This window comes from Ambystoma mexicanum, chromosome 9, assembly GCF_040938575.1.
Source record: "Ambystoma mexicanum isolate Mex_15411 chromosome 9, UKY_AmexF1_1, whole genome shotgun sequence".
Lineage (NCBI taxonomy): Eukaryota > Metazoa > Chordata > Amphibia > Caudata > Ambystomatidae > Ambystoma > Ambystoma mexicanum.
Genome location: NC_090931.1, coordinates 758304548 through 758331273, shown reverse-complemented (window position 1 = coordinate 758331273; position 26726 = coordinate 758304548).

The following is a 26726-nucleotide window of genomic DNA, read 5'->3' as shown; positions in this document are numbered from 1 at the left end:
GTGCGTAGGCGTGTCAATACTATTCTGCATTTCATTTGTTGCAGATGGAGCCAAAGGTATATTTAAAGTCGAATCTATAAATATACATTTTCAGTGCAATAATCATACTTTTTTTTTTTTTTAACTTTTATTTTTGTTGGCAGAGGCAAATGACATACACACACAACAGAGCAGCTATTGAATGACAATCTGGAAAAACAGCAGAGTACAGTGGCACAGACGAATAATGAGAAGTAGTTACATGGAGATTGCAGCATTAAGGAGAACCTTGCGACAAGGCACATGACAATAATAATTACGATGAGTTATCCACTGAGGATATGGTGTCGATGCCATTAAGATAACTGTTAAAGGCAGTCCAAATGTTTTTAGGCCGGGATCGGGTTGGGCGGGAGGGTGCTAATGTATTCTTCCTCGCAGTTCCGGGACCAAGTCAATAAATTCAACCATTTCCGGAAGGTGGGAGGAGCGGAGCACTTCCAGTTCTGTAAAATACACTTTTTGGCAATTATACAGCATACATTTAAGAATTTAGCCGCCCCTCTGGCTCCCACATCCCCCCATTCCCCAAATAGTACACCCAGAGGATCGGGCGCAATGACAGTGTCACAGATTTCTGACAAGGTTTTCAGGATCTCCTCCCAGAATGGGGTTAGCTGCGGGCACTCCCAGAACATGTGTAAGTGGCCTGCGTCTACCGCACCAGAGCCGTGGGTCGGAGCGGGCGAACTTGGAGAGCCTGTGCGGGGTGTAGTATAGCCTATTCAGTAGTTTATACTTTATAGTTCGGTATAGAAAATTCTCAGAAACCCTATTAGTGGGGGAGCACATTTTCTGCCATAGTTGGTCCGTGAGTTGTACCGCTAGCTCGGCAGCCCAATCGTCCCGCACCCCGGTGAGCTGCGGTGTGGCAGTCATGAGAAGGACTTTGTATAATGATGATACCACCCTGCGGGCCCCACCCGAGTTGGCGATATAGGAAATCCCCGGGGAGTCGGGGGGTTCATTGGGGAACTCGGGCCACGTGTCACGGAATGCAGCGCAAAGTCTGTAGTATTGTAGCAGTTCCAGCGGTGATCCCGAGTGGCCTGGTTTCCAAGTCTGTGGTGTTATGAATAGCCCATCCGGTTAGAAGTCAGTTAGGGCTAGGTAACCCAGGGACCACCAGTGTCGTGCCAAGGATATGTCATTTGTGGGTTTCAGCCCAGGGAACTACCAGGCGGGGAGCCACTTGTAGTAAGGGCGTTCTTCAACGACCTGCAGCAAATATCCGCCGCCATGCGAATATGGTGGTTCGGACCGGGTCTATGGGTGAGTCTGGCACATATTGTCAGTGTAAAATTAAGGTCATTATATTGGTGACAGAGGCAGCAAGGGTTTCTAGCTTGACGAGAGGGGGGGGCCCAGGGTACCAGTAGGTGGCAAAATGTGCCTGCGCTGCGATCAATAAACATACTTTTATGTGGATGATACAGTACAGATTTGTATTTGTGTGTGTTATTTCATGTACTTGGTTTTTCAATTATTCGATTTGAAGGTTTCAAGGCCAATTTAGTTTGATTTGGGGCTTGCTGAACAATGTACGTCTACCCGCGGCTACAAGTAAGCTTTGTAGCCGCGTTGAATATCCGCATCTACATTTGATGCTGAGAAGGGTTTGTATGTGTTTGGGTGTTTCCAATCGGGTAGTGTTAAAGTTGTTAACATGTACTTCATTGTGATAGGTTGCAGTGAACAGGTCGGCCATTTCATTAGTTTTCTTACAATATAGTCCTCTTTTTGTGGTTTTGATTTTGGAAAGTAGGAAATTCCCCATTTTGTACTCATGTTAAATGTGATAAAATATGATTGGCATTAATCTGTTGTTGGTCATTGTTGTGTTGAAAGTTTGATTTGAAAATATGTTGATAATGGGGCTGTGTGTTTTTTTTTTGTTATACTGTATTTGTTAACAATGAAGTGGTGCTGCTGTATATGTAGAACATGGGTGGGAATAAATATTGAAAGGTGTTTATTAGGAAAGTATTTGAATTTTAGTGAGGTGCATGATGTACAATCATGAAGTATGCGTGTTGTTTTCAGAATAAAAGATTTATCACAGAGCAGTAGAAATGTGATTTTATCTATAATGCCTTTTTAATCACATATGCTGTGTGTTAAAGTGATTTTTGGGGTGATATAAATATGTTTTTGTTTTAAAAAGATTTTCTTTTTGCTGGCGTGGGGAGATATTTAGTGTGCCCATAGTTAAAGGTTCTGACTCCTGTGAAGTCTTTAATAAATATTTTGGGACCAGGAATGCCCCCTTGGCTTTGGGTATATTGCTATGCACACTCCTATTATGTTAAAGGCAGTATGTGTTAAGGAATGATATTTTATTACACAAATTGGAAGTTTCAAATGGTTGGGATGGTTTATTTGAAGTTACATGTGCAACAGTTTTAAATAGGGAACACTCTTTTTGTTGTAATGTTCTTGTTGGTGTACTGTTATTTGCTACAGAAATACTGACAGCTGTCAATGGAAATTTACTGCAAAATTGATATATCTGATATATCTATCAAACGTAAAGCAGAATCCAGACAAACAACTCTATGGGGGCTTCCAGTTTTTAAGGGTCATTTTCCATGTGGACAATGTATTCTGTGTGCCTTTACTAAAGAGATTAAACAAATCATACTTAACACAACTACCACATGGGTATTGAATGAAATGACAAATTTGAACACAGAAAATGTGGTTTATTTGATTGCATGCCCATGCGGTTTACAGTACATTGGTAAGACCAATAGGAAGTGTCGCATTCAGATGGTTGAACATTGTAGCTGTGTTAAGAATCAAATAATGGCAGCACCTCTGGTTAAACATTTTGTACAAATGAAACACTCCCATGAAGATTTCAGATGGGTCATCCTGAAGAAGGTGCATGGCAATGGTAAGGTAGATACTGATGGAAAACTTTTGTTATTTGAACAAAGAATGATCTTTAAATGTCAGAGCCATGTACTTGGTCTAAACGAAGAAATAGAGTGGCAACATACACATGATTAAATGTGGATATTTGTACACTGACATTTATTTTCCTGAGTGTGGGGTAAGATGTTTACCGTAGATGTATTTGCAGTAGACATGTACACTGTGACAACAGTGTAAGCAAGTTATTGTCTCATACCCCTGACATGCTCCATCAGGGTAATGCTGTTTGTGATGATTGTACTGAGGTTATGATTATACTGATTTCAGGATGTAAAATGAAGAAAAGATGAAATTTTGTCAATTCCTCATCATTAATGGGATATTGGCTAGACTTTTCGTAAATCACTGTGAAGAGACAAAATACATTGTTGTAAATTATAGAGATCAGTAGTTACATATATCATATGCTCGTGCCCATTCAATCTTTTTTTCCTTTGACATATTTTTCCATATACAATCCAGGACCCGTTTAATTACTTGGCATTCAGACCCTCTCTCCAATTTTTTATGACATCTGAAGGGAGCCCGGAATTTAGGTAGTCTTTTTTCTGTTTCTATTCTGTTATGGGAAATAATACACATATATATTGTGGTGTTCTGTACTTTAAGAATTGGGAATTGACATCTGATATATGGCCGCTCCGCTTTCTTGAACAGTCTACTACGTACTTCGTGCGTAAGCAGACAATATGTGCATTACTTTGTCCCTTTCTGGAGTCCTCTTTCTATGCCGATGAATTGGTAAACTGTTCCCCTTATTGCATATGGAACGCACGGGCATTAGTGTTGGTGTGTGCTGGTGTTTGTGGATGTGCTGAAGGTTTGGCTGCACTGAGACGATGATTTTTACTGTTTTCAAGGTATGTAACTACGGGAACTTGCGTGGATGATACAGAACACCATGTATTACTATTTAGGATGTGACAGGCTTTGTGCGCCATCCGCACTGGGCGTTGGACATGTGTTCATGTTTATTTTGTTTCACTTTTAGTTTGGAAAGACTGTGAAAGTGTCAATGCGTTACGTGAACCGCAGTGTGGCAGACATGACAATGTTTTTGGAGTCATTTGAGCAATATGAACAGATAAGGAGGTACCCCATGACACTTTTTGGCAATATTGGTGATGGTGAAGAGGAGCATGGCACTACGAGTGATGTTGGTGATGGGTCTTTAACTGCTATTTTTGTCGGTGACATATTTCACAGACAGCGTGTTGTGTTGTTCTGTGTTTGTTTGCAGATCGGTTTGAGACACTGAGCTATTTATGAGCTTCTAAGAAATATAAATAAACTTGACAGAGGAAGTTTTGAGCTACCTTTGGAAATACTTATGACATCAGCACTACAAACACTATATCAAGAGGTATGTAGTTTTTTGAAATTTTGGAGATAGGGTTGTAATACAACCTTTGTATATAGTTCTAGCACTTTACTATTGGGGTAGAGGGTCAGTAACATTGAGCTATTTTTGGAGCTTGTACTGACTATATGAGAATTTGGATGGTGGTGTATGGTGACGGCCCCCTTCTTTTGTTGTTTTAGGAGTAATCTTTTATTCAAATTTGGAAACCTACATGTGGCCCTGGATTGCATGGTGATAATCAAGAAATTGTGTGCTTTTCTCCCCTGAAGAAAGTTCATGCAGTTACAGCCGTGAAGAACTGAAACATGTAGGGATTTAATATTATTTGAGTCAAATATTTGATTATGTGTATTTGTTATTTACGTTGTACAAATTTCTCTAATGTGTTTAAATGTTTGCGTTGTTGATTTATGTTCATTTTGTATTCACCACATGTTGAATGCAGGGTCATGTTCATCCAGAACATTTTTATGAGTATTTTATGTGTTCATAAACTTTATTAAAATAGCTTTAGTATTGTATCTATATTGTTCATACTTGGTTTATTTTTTCTGGACTACAAGTATAGGGAGGCATTTGACCACTGTCCTGGTTGGTGTATGGATCAGCAAAAATTGAAAATTTGGAATTGAGCTTGTGTTATCTTTCTTCTTTTTGTATAAATGAATGTGGTCCACCTCTGACCGTGTGAGAGAGGAAGTATTTTTTTAGGTTTTCAGCCTTTAGAAAGGTTACAATTTACTGGACAAAACTGTCCCAAACAGTCCTGTGGTGTTCATGTACATCTTAGATTATTGGGGGCATATATACATATTTGTGTATTACAGGGTTGGTGAAAAGAAGTTTTTGGATGGCGTATAACTTTGGCGCCACTCAGTGAAACTGCATGAAATTTTGGAATTTTATTCTAGACCTAATGGTTTTGCAAAGTGTGGGGTTGTTTTGTCAAGAGGGAACAAAATTCGAGGGAGTCCCAAAATATTGTAAAGGCATATAAATGAGGTGCCATTTGACAAATCTGCAGAAAAGTTTGCAAAAAAGATTTTAGATGTAGATATAAATGTTTTTGCAAAGTTTGGTGCAATTTTGTCAAGAGGGGGCAAAATTATAGGGCGAGTCTCAACATTTGGCTTATAACTTTGTTGCCGTTTGACGAATGTGGACAAATGTTTTCAGAAAGATTATACACTCAACCTTGAATGTTTGCGCAAAGTCTGAATGGATTTTTTCAAGTGGGGGCTAAGTTATATGACTATTGTATGTATGCACATTTTGACACTTTTGAAAAAATAAAAAAAGGGCAGATTTCCAGTAAAGTCATATAAGGAGCGTTGGCAAGGACCAGTAAAGTTGTGTAAGGAGCATTGGTAAGGACCTGAAAGACTGGTTTTGCCAATGTGTCCGTGTTTTATTTTTTGACAAGTGTCATAATGTAGATACAATAAATAGTGATACCTTTGGTGACTGAGAGAAGTGGCCAGATTGTCTGGGTCATGGCATAAGGTCATGACCCGGAAAATCCGGCTAATGGCCATGACCACGAGGGACGACCAATGGGGTTAAAGTGGCCATGTGCACCAATGACCGGCTATGTGGCAAAGTTTTTTTTAAATTGGGATAGATTTGAAAGGGGGAAAAAATGTGCTTGTGGGTATAGGTTGAAGTGATAGATGGGATTGCAGCAAATATGCACGAGGAGGCTCAGCAAGCACCGGGAAGCATGGTTTTGGAAATATGTCCTGTTTTTTTTTTGTAAAGTATAAATAGTAAGTACATAAGACAGTGATATAATTTTGTTGACTAGGCAATGGGCCTGGCTGTCAGCAAGGAGAAATGTGTACTGTAATCTGCTTATTGGGGCATGCAGTATGGTCGAAGCGGTAGGTTTGAATGGGAAAAAAACCTGTAATTGTGGTTGCAGCCTGAATTGGTGCACTAGATTACAACAAACTTCTGCGACGAGCATTAGCAAGGACCTATAGGCATGTTTTTGGAAATATGTGTTGTGTTTTATTTTTCCAAAGTGTAAGAATTTAAGTTAAAAAACTAGTGATATACATTTGGTGTCTGGGTAGTGGGCCAGGCCCTCGGCAAACACAAATGTGTGCTCTTCCCCCTTTACCCTCCCCTATCCTGCAACTAATTGTGAAACTGCTGCCATTTGTCTATTTCTGTATTTATTTTGTACTAGAAAAAAGTACCCGTAATTTGCATGGGATCTGTAGACAGACCTGATAACGCTCTCATCACTTGTTGCCCATCAATGGTCCTGTAAGTCCCTGTTCTGAGTCGCTTATCGTTTGATGTCCTTTGCTCTCTGAAGTTAACTGCACTAAGAATGTGGATGTGTGGCTTGCTTACATACCCCATTGCAGACGTGGAGAGGAGGTGAGATTTGGCATGCTGCAGCATCATGGGACCTTTTGTGCACTTTCCGCACCTGTCACCTCACCCCCGCGTGGTGCAGTGCTTTGCAGTGCAGATATCTCAGAAATGATGTGTCGTAGGGCCTTGATACATGGATATCCTTTGAGTTTTGTTTCTGCCATCGAGATGCTTAAAATGAGATAGGCGCTGTCCTTTTAAGACCCCATTGATGTTTTGTGCCTTGCAGTGCAACCTAGGGCTTCGAAATGTGGTTCAAAAGGTCTCAGAGTTTTGTTTCTCTCATCCAGATGCTTGCACTGTGCTCTTCCTGGTCTATCTATGACCACCTTGTTGTTTTGCAACTTCCAGGCAACCATCTCATGTGTGCAGGGGTTAAAATTCAGAGAGCGGGGTGGCGTCACCACATGTAATGTAGCCAGTGATGTCCGGAGGGTCCTAACAGCTAACTGTGCAATATTTGATGTAGACTGGTGGAACGGTGCAGAATTGTATGAGGAATATATATAGATTGTCATGGAAAAATAACCAACATCTTAGTACAAAGCAAGCTAAAGGACAAAACAGATCAATGACTGTACAAGACATTGATGCAAGAGAGAACCCCACTCCCTCCAGTACCGGTTTCATACCCAAAAGAACACATGCATTTCAATGGAATGGGATGTCCAGACAGGGCAAGAAATCATACTGAAACACTGTTACGAGCAGGAAACAAACCCCTTCTACTCAGGTTTATTATGACAACTGCATCCTTACATGTAAGGCATTGTTATCAGGAAGGACAGTAAAAAGTGATACATTTAGTGGAACTAAATATACTCATCAAAGGTTCACATGCATCCTCATGCAAGCAAGCACACTTACAGTATGATGACTTCCATCTACTAAAGCCACTTTTCCCAAGAAAGTAGGAGCCTAAAACACACTTGCATATGCCAAAAAGGAAACATGACGAAAGTGGGAGATGTGAAGGTGTGCATAGCTACACAGTAGGTAAAGATGCTTCATTGCAAAGATATACCCAGTAAAGCCTAAGCCTTCACCTCACACAAGCAAGAAACAGTTGTTTAAACATGGTAGTTTGCAGGACCTACTCAATTTTATAACGCAGCAGTATGCTAGGGGAGTTAATTAATACAAGTTTCAATTCCAGACCTTTCCCCCAAAATCCATATTCTATAATACCTTCACTTCCATCTAATTGCATACATTTCTGGCAGAACAAACATCACATCCAGGCACATCACAACATATTATTTATTCTGCAGCATGACAGTAAAGTACTTGGCCAGTCTGAGAAATTTCAGAGCAGGTGGCATATGCTTGATAGTAGAGACAATTAAAAACCATTGACAGACAAGACAGACCTAGAATTATAATCAGTGCTTTGTGTAGGATCTGACCAATAGAAGCACCCAGAGGTCCTAGTACAGCACTCATACTTAACGATTGTGCAGATGCCTCTAAAGCCATACGATTATGTCACTCCATGGTTAGGATGGCTACCTGTTCCTGGGATAATAGAGTCAAGGAGCTAAAAGTGGCATTTGAAATATCCTCTAACTGTAACTATTGGGTCAACTAGTCCCTATCTTGATTCCGAGTTCTGGTATGAAATATCCTACCCCAGCAACAAAGTTTGCCCAGACAGTGCTTCTCCGAAGATGGGGCTGAGCGGAATAAGTGGGATTATGATGCACTGCAAGCAGAACATACCCTGTGTAAAAAACTCCTTCCCCAATTAATGGGCAGCCAGTGATAAGCTTTGCTCCCACAAATGAAACAGGTTCCAGAATGCACAGCAAACCCAGACAGTGACAGTGAAAAATCAGGGTCGAAGGTCAATGTGACATTTGATATTTCCCATAAACAGAGGCCCCAGATTGGTATAACACAGAAGGCCAGTTGCCGGGGAGGAAAGATGGAGTGCTGCTGGCTTGATGCATACTTGTTCTGGAGTGGGGAAATTCAGAGGACAAGTAAAACACAAGTGAGCATGAGCATCCCTACAGGGTCCTTGGCCTTGGTACTAGGTGACAAACTTAAGATCCAGACAGACATCCCCAGACTGGAAGGGAATGGGTGCAATAGGGAACCTGGAGGATATGTCATGAGGCAGGTGGGCACAAACCCAGCAGTCAGTAAGATGAAATATACAGGCATAATGACACAAGAGGTTCAGGTAAGTGTTTTCACTGTGAACCCAGGGATGTGCAGAAGGACCATCATTTTCATGACAGGTTGTGCGTTAAGCAGCAGTCACAGTGAAATGATGATATGGCAGTAATCTGACAATAACACTGAAAACTGAAATATAGCCAGACATAGTGTACACAAGGACCAGTTCTCTAATTTGTTCAGGTTCTGGAATCAAGCTCAAAAGTTCATTTGAATGGAGTGGATGACCAATATGCACTTCTTGGTATGGGTGTCTAGTTTCTGGTATGTGACACAAAGACTCAGACAGCCCTGTATGAAACTGGTATGAATGCAGTGTGTAGTGCTGAATGGCTGGGTACTTGTCCCAATACACATTCCTTGGCTGCCTGACTGCTGAATGCCCTTCTGAGTGATTGGTTGCCTGAGTGTGACCCAGCAGAATGAATGAGAGAACAGTATATCTGGGGTCTCTCACTGCTACAATTCGTTCAGATGCTGAAGTCGGAACTGATGCTTAATCTCAAAGCCGAGCCCGAAGAAGAAGGTTGATTGCTGTTACCTTCACTGCACTCTGAAAGCTCCTGTGCTGTCGAAACTGATCCAAGAGAGGACCTGGCCAGGAGACCTCTTCCCGAGCTACGAGGGACCATTGTGCACCGCTAACCTTTCCTGAAGCTCCCTGGAAGTCAGAGCCTCGACAGGCTGCTGACCGGAGACTGGGACCACCGAGGAGAATGAAGAGAAGCACTGGACATTCCATCCACCGTCGTCGACAAGGATTTGCAGATTTGCTATAACCGCTGGAGGCACATCGAGGTCGTGTTGCCCACAAGCTGGGATGGCTTGATGTCGTGCCACCGATGGCCAGAGCCACAATGCTTCATTAATTAAGACACTTTGAATTCAAGGACGCTCCAGCCTGCACCTTCGACCGCTTTGTGCCGTTGGAGAAAGTTGAGGCCGGCGATGAGCCTAAGAACATCCGCCAGTGGGTTTCCCGTCACCCGAAGACAGCAGAGATGCCGGACAACTCAAAGCCCTTTCTGGGCCAAAGTTCTTTATAGAAGCTTTGCGTCAACGAACGATAATCGTCGAGGTGACCCGCACGCCTCACTTCGCAGGACATCCACAACCGATCGTCGACAAGCTCCGCCAGGACCGAAGCTGCTGCCTTGACGCCGTTGTTCACCATTTCTTCGAGGGATCTCGCCGATCTATGGCTCTTGCCTTAAAGGGAGCCGCTCATGAAGGATCCATCGATAACCCTACGTCAAACTCTGCTATTCCAGGTTCATTGGTGTGGAAGACTATTTTAGAAGGAAATAAGACTCATAGAAACAATATATGGACTGGGCTTGTACTACATCTTTATTTACAGGTTGCCCAGGTGTGGGGATCCTGATACAGAACTGTGCCTGGTAGTAGGGGCCCAGTATTCTGCCTATTGTCCAAACCAACTGCTTTCCTCCTATGTCTATTGTTGGTACCCTTTATTAATTGATTTGTGTGACATTTCACCAGTTGATGCACTTTAATGAAATCTGATAGTAATTGTGGTACCACGTAGAACTGTGTATACATTTGCCATTGTAGATTAATTGAGCACAAAGATAGTTATTGTGATTGTGTACATAAGCTTGAACCTTAAATATATAAAGACTGTGTTTTCACTAATACAGTGTGTGGACATTCCTTTGTGGGTGCTTCGGGACTACACTGTACTTAAGAATCAGCCTACTTCACCTCCTGAGAGCTAGGCCTTGTTTGCTCGCCCACATTTGACCAAATAGAGAATATTGACTGGGGTCCTCTATGCCTCTCCTCTGCCATATAGAGAGCAGGAGTACAGACACCCCCCTCCAGTATTTACACTTGTGGCAATGGTGGGTGGCTAATGGTTTTAAGAATCAGTGTAACCTTACCACTTACAAAATATCTATGCTTTGTTAAATTGAGGTTTAGTTGTGTACTAGATAACTACATTACGAAGCAATGGACTCTATTGCAAATGGTAAATTGACTAGGATGAGCTTAGAGGCTCTCCAGAGTGCTTGTGAAGCCAAGGGGTGAGACTTTGAGGATAAGTCTAGGGCTGAGCTGATAGCTGCCCTGGTGGATTACCAGACAGATTGTGAAGCTCTTAATGAAGGGGGTATAAAACCAATGAGGATCCTGCCCCTGGGGCTGGTATTGAATCTGATTCTGGTAATGCCACCATTCCTGCTGCCTCTGTTCCGAACCACAGCAATGTTTCTTCAGGGAATTCCTTGGAACTTGAATTATTAAGGATGAGGTGGGCCTTTGACTATAGAAAGTTGGAAACTGAAGCAGAGCTTAAGAAGGAGGAGTTGGCACAGCAAGTTATACTTAAAGATAAGGATCTGGAACTTAAAAACAAGGACACTGAATGTCAGAAAATCCAGCTACAGAAAGCCAGAGTGGAGACTTCAGCGAAGAATGTTGAGAGTGCCAGGACCGCAGCCACATGAAAGATTTGGTTGGTGTGTATGTGGAGGGTTCTGATATCCTCCAATGGATTGAAGCATTTGGGAGAGTTTATGGAATCCTTGATGTTGATTGGGCTAAGTGTTTGCTAAGCAGATTGCCTAAGACTGTATATGACTGTGTTCTGAAACTGAGTGTAGAAGAAAGGGGTCAGTATGACTGCATGAAGTCTGCTTTGATTGCCAAGTATGGCAAGACATCTACCCAATACCTTAAAAGGTTCAGGGAATTTAAGAAAAGAGAGAATGTGTCTTGGATTGACTGGGTAAGTGCCGCACATATGAACATGGGGTGGGAGTGAGAGTAGTGATCTTCCTGCTGCAAATGCTGCAAAACAGGCTGCAAGTGGTTCTAGTAACATACCCCACATACCTGGCACTTGTTGGGACTGTGGGGCTCTGGATCACAAGAAGGGTGACCCCAAGTGTAAAGGTAAGGCACTTGGAGTCCAGGCTGTCAGCTTGACCTACCCTTACTCCATGCCTGAGATGGAGGCCAACCTCCTCCCCTCCTCTACAGGAATCAAATGTCGTGCTCCTGTAGAGATTTCCTAGTGTCCATTGGGGCCTGGGCCCACTACGCAGAAGTACTGGCGACAATCCCACAGAACACCCGTAGGTTTTTGAAAAGTGTCCTCCTGACTGGGCAACCTTCTACTGGTTTGATAGACACTGGGGCAAGCATGACAGTGGTGGACAGGACCCTGATCCAGCCCGAGGACTATGTAGGTGCTCCTCTGAGAACCACCAGGTTAGCTGGTGGGCCTCCCAAATTATCGCATGTAGGCTTAGTCAACATGACGATTGGAGACAAGACAGCAAAGCTTCCTGTCCTGGTTCAGTACTATGTACCTGCTAACATTTTGTTAGGCAATGATTTGGTGGAAATGGGAATGGTCACGGATGGTCTACACATGGCTGCTGCGGCGGTCACCCGATCACAGGTCACTCTGTGGCCGGCTGTGAGCCTGGTACCCCAGCCGATGGGGAAACCCAAGGCAAAAAGACAGAAGAGTAAGAAGGTCACCTCTGCGAAGGGGATGCCTTCTCTTCCCGCTTCTTAAGCAGCACCCACTGGTATTCATGCTACTGATGGGCTGGGTCAAGTGGTATACCCAAACTCAACTCCTGAGGGAGAAGAGGCAGAAGACCCTGCTGAGGGAGAGGTGCTCAGCCCAGAGGACCACCCCAACCTTTCAAAGCCAGTAAGATAGATCAGTTGGTTCAGCACTTGCTGCTGCAATGTGCGTGTGATCTGCAGGTTGCAGGTACGACTCCCAGCAAGGTCACCTCAGCCTTTCATCCTGCTGAGGTTGATAAATAATTACCAGCAAAGGTTGGTTGATATTGTATGTATATTTGTTCTATATGAAGCGCTTAAGCATAAGTGATATATAATAACACGTCATTATCGTTTGGCCTTGGACGTCTGCTTGCATTCACAGTGATTTGGTAATATGGGCCTATACTGACATGAATGATACATATGGTTATCCATTCTTGTGTGACATGTATATCACTTTGCATTGATATCATAACCATATTTTTCGTAGTGTACTCAGAAACAATGCTATGTGATGCCATGCCACTTCCTGTTTTGTCATGGGGTGAAAGGTTGTGTTCGATCACCTCAATGTGGGGTCAAATAACATCACCTCTGGTGTTGTCATCAGAGGCCAAGGGTCATGTGATGTCACTTACGTGACCCCTGGCATTTTGGTGAAATGACGTCTGTGGCCCAACTGCTTTTACTTTTTCTTATTCCGATAAAAATGTCTGTAGGCAGTGTACCTTTCTTCCTGTATCCTGGGATTATCACAACAGATTTCAGAATTCTTTAACCTGAGACGAACATTTATCCCAACTCATTTCAGACAATAATAAAGAACACTCACAGAATTCTGTGCCAATGTTTGTAAATAGCTTCATTTAATTTAGGGTCCAGTCATAAAATGCCATTCCTGATGACACCTGTTTCGGCTCTATGAAGCCTTTCTCAAATCAAGGCTAAGTCTAGACACATACTGTTATCCAATCATTTCTGGGAGTCCATAGAAAACCAGAGTGAAGAAAATATATGACTAAGGAATTTCCAATCACTCCGGTTTTCTATGGACTCCCAAAAATACACAAACATTTACAAATGCCACCATGAGGACCTATTGTCGCAGGTACAGACCGTTAAGGGGTTAACGGCGCCGTAAAAGGCTGCAGCGCCGTTAAACCCTTAACGCCCGATTCACACTTTAACGCCTGCTTTTTGCAGGCGTTAAAGTCCAACCCGCTAAGGGACCTTGGTGCTAATTACGGCACCGTAATTTACGGTGCCGTAATTAGCGCCTTCCCCATTCCCATTGTGCCCTATGGGCCAAAAATGGGAATGGGGAAGGGGCCATGGTGAATGGGGAATTACCGCCCCACCAACCTTGTAATATGGCGGTAATTCCGCCATCCACCATGGCGGAATCCGGCATGGACCATGGTGCTAATAGCACCATGGTCCAACGCCAGGGTCGTAATGAGGCCCCGTATCTTTAATCCACTTGCAATCTATGTGGAGAAAGCTCTACAGCCACTGGTACAAGCTACTACAACTTATTTGAAAGACACAACTGATTTCTTAAACAATTTGACCAATTTACCACAAATTATGGAGGATGATATACTGGTATCTTTTGACGTACAAAGTCTCTATACTTCTATACCCCATCAAGATGGATTGGAAGCATTGGAATGGACACTCAAGAACAATGGCAATTGGAAGGCAAACAAAGTACTCATATTGGAGTTGAGCAAAATAATTTTGGTCAACAACTATTTCAGATATGGAAACCAATTCTACTTACAAGTGGCAGGAACCTCCATGGGTTCATCCATGGCCCCAGCATATGCCAATTTATTCATGTATTATTTAGAAATGACACAGATATTACATGAAACAAGATGGAAAACAAAATGATTATATGGAAGAGGTTCATAGATGAGATCTTCGTGATCTGGAGAGGAACAAAGAAAGAGGTGGAGGAATTTTTGGAATATTTAAATGCAGTACATGAAAGAATTAAATTTACCATGGAAATAGGCACACCAAGACTACATTTCCTGGATGTGGAATTGGAGATCGCACCAACAGGTATAGTAACAAATATATACCATAAAAAGACGGATGTCAATAATTCTCTGCATTATTTGAGTCATCACCCAGAACACTTACGAAACAATTTACCATATAGTCCATTTTTACGCCTGAAGCAGATTGTATCATCGCCAACGACATTGGAAGAAGCTAATTTGACCATGACTGAGATATATAGAAGGAGAGGCTATCGGACAAACATCATTGACGTAGCCAGAGAGAAGACGGAAAGACTAACATGAGATGAATTACTAACTTCTAAAGAGAAACCAGAAGGATCACTTTTCATTTACGCCTTACGATACTCGGGACAAAGTCACCACATCTCAAGAATGATTAAGAAAAATTGGAGAATAATTGGAATGGACCCACAGTTGAACAGATTATTCGCTAAACCCCCGATCATAGCGTACAAGAGGGGATGTAATTTCAAGGACGAATTGGTCAAATCGGAAAGACCCACAAGGGAGAAACAAACAACCTTGAGGACAAAAAAATCAAGGACGTTTGCATGCCTCAACTGCGGTCACTGCAACAACATAATGAAAGGTACCCATGTGAGACACCCATACAATGGAACTAAAATCAAACTGAGAGATTACGCTACATGTGACACAAAATCAGTCATTTATGGACTAAGTTGCCCTTGTGGCATTTTTTATGTGGGACAGACTAACAGAAAAGTAAAAGAAAGATGGCACGAACAGAAAAGTAACATCCAAACTAAAAACATTAGATCACCAGTAGCGCGCTATTTTGATGAGAAGAACCATAACGTAGCACAACTCAAATTAATAGTTCTAGAAGTGGTCAAAAGAGCACCTAGAGGAGGAAACCACACCAAAAGACTAAACCAGAGAGAGAGATTCTGGATAGACAAGTTGAGTAGCATTTCCCCTAGTGGGATGAATGAAGATTACAACCTAGGAATCTTCTTGTAAAATACTTGAAGTTAAACTCTTTTGAAAAGTTTCCCTGAAAAATCTAGTTACAAAACTGTTATAATGAAAAAGGTGAACTACACTATCTACATTGTACACCATGAGATTGAATGTGGTATTTGAATACTAGAATGTGAGAATACCAGAATGCGAGCATGCTCTTCATCTCATATCCACCTATACCCTATACACGTGTACAACAATTATACTGGATAACCTCTATTTCACCTTAAATATTTTTTTTCTCAAAGAATGAACTCTTAAGTATATTTAGACTTCCATTGCCATTCGTAACGTATTACAATTATTTACAGCACTTGAATTTACTAGAGGCCATGGTGTAGGCTGAACAAACACTCTCAAAAATGAAGGGCGCAACCATGCCATGGGGCACATTAATGTTATGGAACAATTCCCAACTCTGTATTGAACCTATCCCTTAACCAGTCAATTGTAGTCTCCAGTGACACTCCTAGTCACTAGACTACAAAAAACAGAGTGATTACAGCAATAAATCTGCATCCTGCGGACATAACAGAAAGGACAACAAATGAGCGTGATGTCACGACGCATGCGCGTGACATCATCGCGTCACTGCCGTGATGCATATAAACAATCGGCAGCTATTTTGCAGACCTTTTTCGCCACAGCTGCAACTCACTGCAAGACACAGATAGAGGTAAGGTTGCGAACCTCTAGGCACTATGGAAAACTTTTATACTAATTAGCCCCCTTTTTTAAATATGCCTTGCAAACCAGAATGGGCAACTAATATTAAAACCCTAACAACCTTTAAATATACCTACCTCATTGCAGATTTACCCACAAAGAAAATACTAACATTGGTGAAAAGAGCAATCCACCTACCAGGGCAACCTACTGACAATCAGACAGTGGTAAGAGATTACTTTCCAGTTCGCATGCCATTAGAACTATTTACAAAGGGAGAGAGAGCAGAATGTTTAACTAATACACAAACATATGTGATTTTTCATAGGCAATAAGGATATTAACACAATGGATGGGCTATTCTATTGAGTCCCATCCCTAGGCTGAGATCACCATCTTAAGTCTTATCACCCAAGGGCTGCTTGAAGAATTATGATGTAGACAGAGACATCTGGGCATGACCATGGTACATTGGATGAAGACAACAAGCAGGTATAACTGGGGCCATTGGAACTAAACCATGACTTTGAACACCCAACATTGGATTATATATACAGAAATCCACTGGATAGTAGCACAGTAGTAGTTTACCCTTTTTTCTTGATTTTACAGGTAATATTTATTAGCTCATCAGAAGAGATCACAATAGGAAGGAACACAGGTAGATATGAGATGAAGAAGTATGACAGATAAAAATATACATATACAATATGGATGTAATATAAACTAAAGATAAGAGTGATAATACTCTACTTACCTATTTATCATAGATGGGATATCTGAATTTGAGAAACAGAATAGACAACTCCTGAAGAAGGGGTTGGAACACCCCGAAATGCGTAGAGATATATAATCTAATATCAGATGCTCAATACGAATTGCTATCTGATATTTATGATTTGCATTTTGTCTATTCAAATTGTGTATAATTGAGAAAAATACTGAAGTTGACACTGAACAAGAAATACATTGTATACTTGAAATTCATTTAACTATAAATTGGTACATGAAACACAACACATATGTGTGAATTACATTACTTTTTGAAATATGAACTGAATTTATGAAAATTGACTACATTTGATTGTCTTCACAATTGTTATTGGGTGTGCAGGGGATGGGAGAGATCCACAAGATTGTGGACATCTTTTGTATTTTTGTATAGTAACACAACCCAGTGCCAGGGTTGTTTGTTTTCTCCCTGGCACCCCATTACCTTATTAATAACAAGTCTATATTTTTAATATTGCCAAACAAAGCAGGTGTGCACCAGGACTACCCAGATCCAAACTTCAATAGGTGTAGCTCATGGTGTGACAGTAGGCAATTACTGACACGTACACGGAACCCTGTGTCACTATCCGAGTGTAAGCGTGCCGAGGAAATCTAACTCGTAAATATATTATAGTCCAAGTGAATGATTCCAGTGCATTAACCTCTTAACAGTGGTGTTCATATTACAGTTTAGAGTTTAGCTACGATCGGACTTATGAATCCTAATGGATTCTTACCGTAAAGTACTTTGCAATCACAAGCATCGGCTCCTAGTGGTCTTGCGAGCCGACGCCATATGAAAAGCTAACGTTGATTCATTGTCACGGCAACGGTGTACGTCTCCTGGATCGTTGTCTAGGCGACACACCGTTTCTGCAGCCACCTCCTAGAGTGGCTGGAGAAACGAACCACCATCTTAGCATTGGTTAGTTGCTATGCCTAAACACGTGCTGTCCTTGTTCATTTCACTGTTTTCTAAGATTGCAACATATATGTGAGATACAGGAATTACTATTTATAAATCTCCATTCATGTTTAAGAAACATTATTTATCTAGCCGCGTTGTGACACATATGAATATATGAGTTCTGCCCTCACCTAATCTGTACCTGATTGATTTCACAACCTTTTAATTGTGCAAATATTGTATCCCAGCCTCATCCGAGTGCAGGGGACACGTCATTCAACTTTGACCGCTTTGTCACGTCCTCTTAATAAAGCCTTAATTAGTAATCCTATAGCATAGGATTCTGTCATAGTAGCACCTCTTGCTACCTCACATACATTAGATCCTCTAAGTCATCTTGGTTTGCTTGTTCATAATCAAGACCACAATTATATGCAAGTATGTTCCTATAACAATATCACACTAATGCACGTGTCCACATATTGTTACATTTAGATATAGTGATTGTCACAGTGATGATTACCAGCTATATTTCTAAAAAAAAGTGCACATGAATTGCTATGCTCTACACCTACAGGAAGGATGCCATTTCATTATCGGTGTTTAATCCTGTCATAGTTGTATTCAAATAACAAATTATTTGTGCGTCTGCTTGTCATAGTGTTTTAATCCCGTTGCCTCCCCTTCTGCCAAGGACTACCTGTTGCAGTCCTATAAACCTGATGTTAGATTTATCCTCCATTTGGTGCAATGATTGCCAATGGGATGCCAGTGGGGAGGAAGGGTCCTGGCTCCCAATTTTAGCCAAATGTTCCCTGATCCTTGTTCTCAGTTCTCTCTTGGTGCTCCCAATATAAACCTTACTGCATGTACAAATTATGCCATAAATGACAAACTTAGTTCTGCAATTGATTCCTTGCTTGATGGTTTCATCATTAATATCTTTGAATTCCTTTGTTTTGTCATGTGCATATTTGCACATGGAACATATACCACTCTTTCTGAACCCAATCTCATCCATTTTTAGCCATGTTTGATGCTTCGTGTCTGTGATGCTTGGTAATAGCGATGGGTTCACGATAGTCTTTAAATTGTCAGCTCTTTTGAAGATCATCGCTGGTTTATCCCCCACATACTTATTGATGTGCTCATCCAATTTGAGTAGGTCCCAGTGTTTCTGCAAAGCTCTCTGTATTCGGTGGTGATTCTTACTGAACTTGATTATAACCATTACTTCCATTTGTTTAGAGGATGTCAGTTTTTGCTTAGTTAGCAGGGTTTGTTCTTGCTTCAAATTGCTGGTTTTTTCGCATGCATGCCTCACACAATCTATTGGGTATCCCCTATTTTGGAAACCGCTTCTCAGCAGTGGACATTCAATTTCAGATTTGTCCAGTTTTAGGCAATTTCGTCTTGCCCTGTTATACTCGCCCAATGGGATGTTATTGATGGTGGCCTTATGGTGACAGCTACTGGCATGAAATATCGAGTTCTCCTCTGTCTCCTTTCTGAATGTCCAAGTTCCAGGTTTTGACCATCTGCATGAATTGTTTCAGACAATACTATTCAAGACATGACAATACACTGATAAAATTACCTGTGTTCAACAACCCACGATTTTAGGTCTGTTCTACCTCTGCATCTGCTCTTCTCACCTTCCCTGGGTGTCTAGGTGCTGTGGCCAGCTCTGCCCTCTGACTAAATAATCTCTTTCGGGCCCAGGGCATCACTGGGAAGCACACCTGGTGACCCTTGTATTTGGCCGCAGGGCAGCAGGTATCTGACACTGCAGGCACCAAACTTGTCATGGAAAAATGACCACTGACTATTCTGGTGGATTATTGAACAATTTATTAGCAAAAATCAAGCAATAGGACAAAACAAACCAACAACAGTATGAGATTTTGACGCAAGGGAAACCCACACCCTCCAAGCACTGTTATCTTACAACCAAAGGAACACATGCATCTCAATGGAAGGGGAGGTCTAGACAGGTCAAGTAATCATACTGAAACAATATTGCAAGCAGGGATAAACGCCTGCCTATCCACATCTTTGATTCAAACTGCGTTTTTACATGTAAGATGATGTTATCAGGTGGACAGCAGAAAGTGATACATTTAAGGAGCTGAATATACTCCTCAATGGTTCACACACGGTCTGAAGCAAGTAAGAAAATAGGAGCCTAAAACACACTTTCAATTGCCAAAAAGGAAACATAACAGAAGTGAGAGATGTGAATGTGAGCATTGCTACATACAAGGTGAAGAGCCTTAATTGCAAAGACATGCACTGTAAATCCTGAAGCCTCACCTCACACAAGCAAGAAACAGTTGTTTAAACATGGTAGTTTTCAGTACGTACTCAATATTTCGCGCTCTGAAACACTTGTGTATGAGCGCGATATAAATAAAATATCATTTCATTTCATTTCTTTATAATGCAACAGTTTGCTAGAGGAGTTCATACGATTTTCTAGTCCAGCCTTTCCCCCACAGTATGCACTGAAAACGGTTTATGATTTACAATTTCTACATCTCTTATATCAGTCTGCACCATTTGATCTATGTTTCCATAAACCCCATTCATCATCAGGCTTATGTCTCATCTGTATCTTCATCACTCGTGTGTTGGAATGCACCCAGTAACGTGATTAATCCACCTAGTGCAGGAGCTTGTGAAATGCTATTCTCTCTTCGAAGAACAATGCTCATCTCTATCAAATATACATGCAAAATATTATGGGGGTAATTCATAGATTTTAGTGCAGAAGCAGCACACGCGGGCAGAGCAGAAAGGAAGCGTGTGCCAGCATTCACTAGCTGCATGCGCCAAAACCCATTTTCACTCACAACGTATTAATGGATTCTTACATCCATAACCAGCCGTGGTGCAGAGTGGCGCAGCAACCCTGCAGCAGCGCCAGTTACGCCCTCAACCCCGCCCCGTGCCCCAAAAACATTGCACAAATCCCCTACATGGTGCAAAGGCCAGAGGACCGGCATACAGCCCTCCAACCACGAAAACGTGCTAAAAACAGCACACAGCCCACATGCGCCAGCAAAATCGCATTGGAAAACTCCCCGCACACCCCTCGGAATACGCGTACACCGCTCGCCCCAGTGAAATCGCATGGAAAACTCCCTGCGCACCCCTCTGAATACGCGTAAGTCGCTGACGCCATCGAAATTGCGTGGAAAACTCGCTGCGCACCCCTCGGAATAAGCATACCCCGCTTGCGCCAGAGAAATCACATGGAAAACTCCCCGCGCACCCCTGTGGAGCATGGACTGGGGTGATGGGCTCCCTGCGGAGCATGCCCAGGGGTGATGGGCTGCCTGCGGGGCATGTCCATCACCCCAGACCATGCCCCACAGCTAACCCATCACCCCTGGGCATGCCCCGCAGGCAGTCCATTACCCCTGGGCATGCCCCACAGGCAGCAAATCATCCCTGGGCATGCCCCACAGGCAGCCCATCAACCCTGAGCATGCCCGCAGGCAGCCCATCACCCCAGACCATGCCCCACAGGCAGCCCATCACCCCTGGGCATGCCCCGCACGCAGGCCATCACCCCTGGGCATGCCCCGCAGGCAACCCATCACCTCTTGGCATGCCCGCAGGCAGCCCATCCACCTTCCCCATGCTCCGCAGCCAGCCCATCACCCCAGACCATGCCACACAGGCAGCCCATCACTCCTGGGCATGCCCCACAGCCAACCCATCACCCATGGAGTGCCCCACAGGCAGGCCATATGTCACCATGCACTTGGGAGCCCTGATATTTGTCCACTACCCCACCCCCATTGACGGCGACCTGCCAGCAGGCCCTGACACATGTTCCCCACCCCACCCCCATTGGCGGCAACCTGCCAGCAGGCCCCAACTCATGTCCCCCACCCCCATTGATGGCATCCTGCCAGCAGGCCCTGGGTGGGCAACTGGGTCCTGGTGCTGGGCTGTGGAGCGATGGAACTGCAGCCGGGAGTCTTCTGTTCCAGCAGGGGTGGTCTCAGCAAATGGACCCCTTCAGATGGCTGATGTGCAGGCACCAAATAGCAGAGCACGTGGCCAGCAGGCAGGCAGGCAGGCAGCAGCAGATGGCTGGTGGGAGTCGGCTCGGGGCTCTGGGGGGCAGGAAAATGGCCTTCTGGGCAGGAGAGTGGTCTTCCGTGTGTTGTCGCATGGCCAGCATGATACAGAGTGATTTGGGAACATGAAAAAACAGCTTATCAGCGTGTAATGCGAGGAAAGGCCCTTAGCGCGTAAGCGTGTAAGTAACGTGACACGTGCTGGTGTTTCCCTCGGCATGGGTGCATAGTGGATCTGCACGTGCAAAAACAGCATGTCCGCGTGTTAATGCGTGTAATTCGAAGAAAGGGCCTAAGTGCGTAAGTGACGTGACGCGCACGGGCGTTTCCCGGCACAGGTTAAAGGTGAGCAGGGCCAGAAGTTTGCTGTATGTGCTTTTCATGGAGACCAACGCGTGTGTAGCTACTTCTAGTTGTTTCACGCGCCATCACTACTTCACAGCGGATCAAGGACGTATCTCTTCTTTTGGCAGGATATTGGCTACACGTGTTTTTCATTACCACACTAGTCAGACAGTGAGTCGCGCACACTATTTTTCCCACTGCGGGTCCCCCTGTGTATCGCATACCCATGTTCGAGGTCATATTAGCCTCCGTTTTTCCACGCGTACGTGTTTTTCGTGTCTCTGGGTGCCACTGCGTACTGCGGGAGGTTAATTCCACACACGTGGGCTACCGGGGGTTGCATACATGATCTTACTGCAGTTTTGGGGTGCCTGAGCGTTGCGTGACCCAGCCTTGCAGGCACATAGGCATGCTGTTTACACCTAGTACCCCACCACCTTCACCCCAATTGCCCAGGACAGTTATCGTGTACACCTCCCATTGGCACTACTACATCTGTGCCATGGTTGGGAGGCCACGAAAGGTGAGGGGTGCCTCACCTGGGCGTCCTTCACATGGTGGGCATGGGCAGGGACGTGGCCGGGGTGGCCAGGGAGTGGGGGACTCCAGGGTGTCCAGGGTGGCTGCAGAGGAGGAAGAGGCAGGGGTGCGCCACTTCGGCAGGATGTTCTGCCATGTGTTGGTGCAGTCATGCCACCACCCCCTGTGGTTCCAGGAGATGCAGCTCTTGCCACGGGCCCAAGGGTTGTGGTAGCTGCAGGTGCAGCTGTGGCCAACACCACCCATGCTCAGGGTCGGCGAGCGCATGCTGCGTTGGCACCTGAAGAGTCCCAGGATGATTCCCAGGTGGTCAGGAGGCACATGGTAAGTGCATGCAGGGCTGCTCTGACTAAGGAACATGTCCCTGGGGCAGTGTTGTCATCTGCTGCCCCGAACAGCCAGGTGTTGGCAACTGTCTGGGCAGATGCAGCCAACACGAACCCGGCTGTGAGTCTGCCAGCCAGGACAGTCTCGGTCAATGACCTTGTGCTCAGCGGCTGCTGCTATGCTGGGGCCAGTCAAGAGCAACCGGCAGCCACTGACGCAATGCAGGGCTTCCGTTCTAGTTCCATCTGCCAATACCTTGTTTCAATCCACCAGCGCCACTGCCCCTACTGATCAGGGCGGCGTTTGCCAGTCAGGGTCCGTATCACTCCCCAAGAGGAGGAAGGTTGCACCTGCAAAAGAGGCTGGGAACCCAGACACGGCTCAGGCCTCTGTCACATTGAGGAAGAGGAAGTCGGAACACGACCGTGATATGCTAGTGGGCCCAAATTGTCACACTACGCCTGCCCATCGTTGGGAACACTGGAAGCATGTTGCGGGGATGTTAGTGCATTCGGACATGAGGTGCGCACAGCTCAGGAGTGCAAAAAGCATTGGGATGAACTCCGACACTGTGCTAAGCTAAAGCGTGCCTCCAATTATGCCATGACTCGGGTGACTGGCAGGGGGCCACCACCTGAGGAGGTAGAACTCACTCTGCACGAGGTGATCGCTGCGGAGTTCATCCCGGCAGAATTGTACGAAGGAGTGGGAGAGATGCTGGATTTTGATGCCCTGTCCAGTGAGTGTTGTTGCGTTTTTGTCCAGGCCATGTGTGGTTTGCTTGTGCAATGTGTTGTGCTTGACTGTCAATACATGCTATGTGTACATGGTTCTCATGTGCGAGTCATGGAATGCTTCACTAATGCATGCCTGTTGCGCAGCATGCTGGACATGTAGTGAAGACAGGGACCGTCCTCATCATCACACTTGCCCCCTACTCACATGCTAGTAACCCGGCTGCCCCACCGGTCCATGTTCCAGCTCACTGGCCCTTCTGCATGTAGCCTGGGGTGTCTTTCCACTCAGCACTCAGACTATGTCATCGCATGACTGACATGCATGTGTGTTCTGCCTGCATGCGGGTACTGCACGTAGGCATGCTACCTTGCCCCTCCACTCTCCTGCACCACAATTTCACCATGGCACTGGTGGGTAACATGTTGGACTACTGCAATGGCCTATTCAACACTCCTGTCTACCTGCACACTTCCCCCTGCCAACCTGACAGACACATACTGTGGGGTACATCCTTAGTCTTTGATGCAGGGTGTCTCACTCAGACTGTGCAGATGGCAGATGCTCTGCAGGTACATGAGTGCCCATTCATGCACCATGTGCATTCCATGCATGCCCCTATGTGTCCTTGGCAGGATGATCGTAGTAGTGCGGTTCCAGGATGACATACATTTAATGGCTTTTGATCATCCATTCCATGCCCACTCTGGCTCAGTCCTGCATCATGCACATGTTTAGGGTGTCATGGTCTGTGTGGGGCACAGGCCTCCCCCGGTTTCAGGCCCCCTGACTCTGTTCCACTGGTGTAGTGACTTCTGCACAAATGGGTGTACTACAGAGGGTTCATCATGTGTCCTGCTTACTGTCCCATTCTCATCTGCTGTGTTGTCAGTTGACTCCGATGATGCAATTGACGCTACTCAACACTGTCTGCCAATACACAGTTCTCTGGTCAACGTTATGCCTCCCTGCATTTCTGCATTTTCACTAAGGGGGGGTGGGGGCATGCCTGCAGCCATGCAACCCATTGCATGCACGTAGCACATGATGCCTGACCTTGCCCCTACACTACCTTCATGTTTATTGATTGACATCATAATGTACTTGTTGATGTAGATAGTCGGTTACATACACATGTTCTGCACTGCACAACCCACTTCTCAGCCATGTTACACCATTATACATGCCGACCCACTGCTGCAATGTCAAAGTGACCTGGCATGTATGTTTAGATTGTCATCCCTTCACTGTCATGAAAGGCACAGGCTCAGGTGCATCCGGTGACACATGTACTCAGTATAGGAACACTCTAGCGGGTGTTTAGCAAAGTTGATTGGTCAATCTGTGGCCTATACTAACTGGTATAGGCTGCAGATTGACTATAGCCTGCCAATCCATCTGTAATGACTGTGGGGCTGCCTGCATGTGTGTATGTGTACACTTTCACATACATCAAAGCAAGTAGCATTGTAGCTGCTTACTTTGCTGTATAGGATGCTGTTCATAATCACCATATGGGTCTACATGGACATGGGTGTTTTTGAACACTTTCACATATACATATGCAAGCAGCTTCAATGTTGTGTAGTGCAACATTGCGGCTACTCACTTATGTGTGTGTGACAGTGTTCATTTACACATGTGTCCTCTGCAGCTTTTTTGTTGAATGACTAATATGTAGTTGATTAACGTTAATGCTGCTGAAATTTCAGCATTGTGCCCATATGTTCAACTGGCACAATCCTGAAGGTGCACTGTCGTGCAGTATGTGTACGCCCAGGCCCACTAAGCTATTCTGGTGGGGCCTGGCCATGTTGATTTGACACACTGAATAATGGTTTAGGGCATAATCAATGCACAATGTGCTCAATCAGGCCCTCAGGGGTATTCAGGAGGCTTTGTGGCTGGCAGCTCGGACCGTACTGGGCGTTATGGTCCCTCATGCCTGGTTGCAGGCCCTCGCTTTGCTCGGGACATTCACTATGTCTATATGGCCCATGACGCCCGGTACAGGCCGAGCTGCAGATGGATGTAGCTATATTGGTGATGATGATTTAGTGATGCATGTGTACATGCATATTCCATGTGTCAGGGTGTGTTTGGATTCACTTGCAGCTGTGGCCATTTGGCAGTTCAGACATGCTTATGGTATGTGCCATCTTTTTGTTGCCATCTGTCTTTTCTGCCTGTGACATGTGCCTGACAGAGGTGGTGTGAGATGGAGGTGATTTACTACATTCAGTACATGTGTAGGCTTCGTTATTTACACACATCCATTTCTGCATTTGGGATGTGTTTGCATATCAATGCCACTAGATGCATGCAGTAATTTCATTTGTGTGTGACATGTCTGCTTCATGTGTTGTCTGTCGATGTGATGTATATGTGTGTGTGGGTTATGTGCTTCTGACATGTGTACTCAAGTTTGTTTTTTCCACATTACAGATGATGACGCAATGGAGCCAGAGGATGGTGATGTAATTCCTGACACAGGCTTGCTATTACATCATCAACCCAGCACAAGTGGGGGTCGTGGGTGGTAGGACATGAGAACCCACTTGTGATCCAGACCATCGTGTCCAGGGCTGGCAATCATTCTAGCTCGGATGATCACTCTGACAACGATGTTGAGTTGGATGCGCGCCATCTCCATTCGTGGACGGTGAGTGATCCTGATATGGAAGATCTTCTGTCCGCGACTCCTTCACTGAGGGGCCAGACGGTGTTGGAACCTCTGCCTGTGGTGGATCGGGACGCACGGTCACACACCACATCAGTTGCTGATGTGCCTTGGGGCATCACATCAACAGAGGGATGTAGTCCTGTAGCTGCGGGTGGTGCCAATCCAGCAAGGACCACACCTCCTTGGG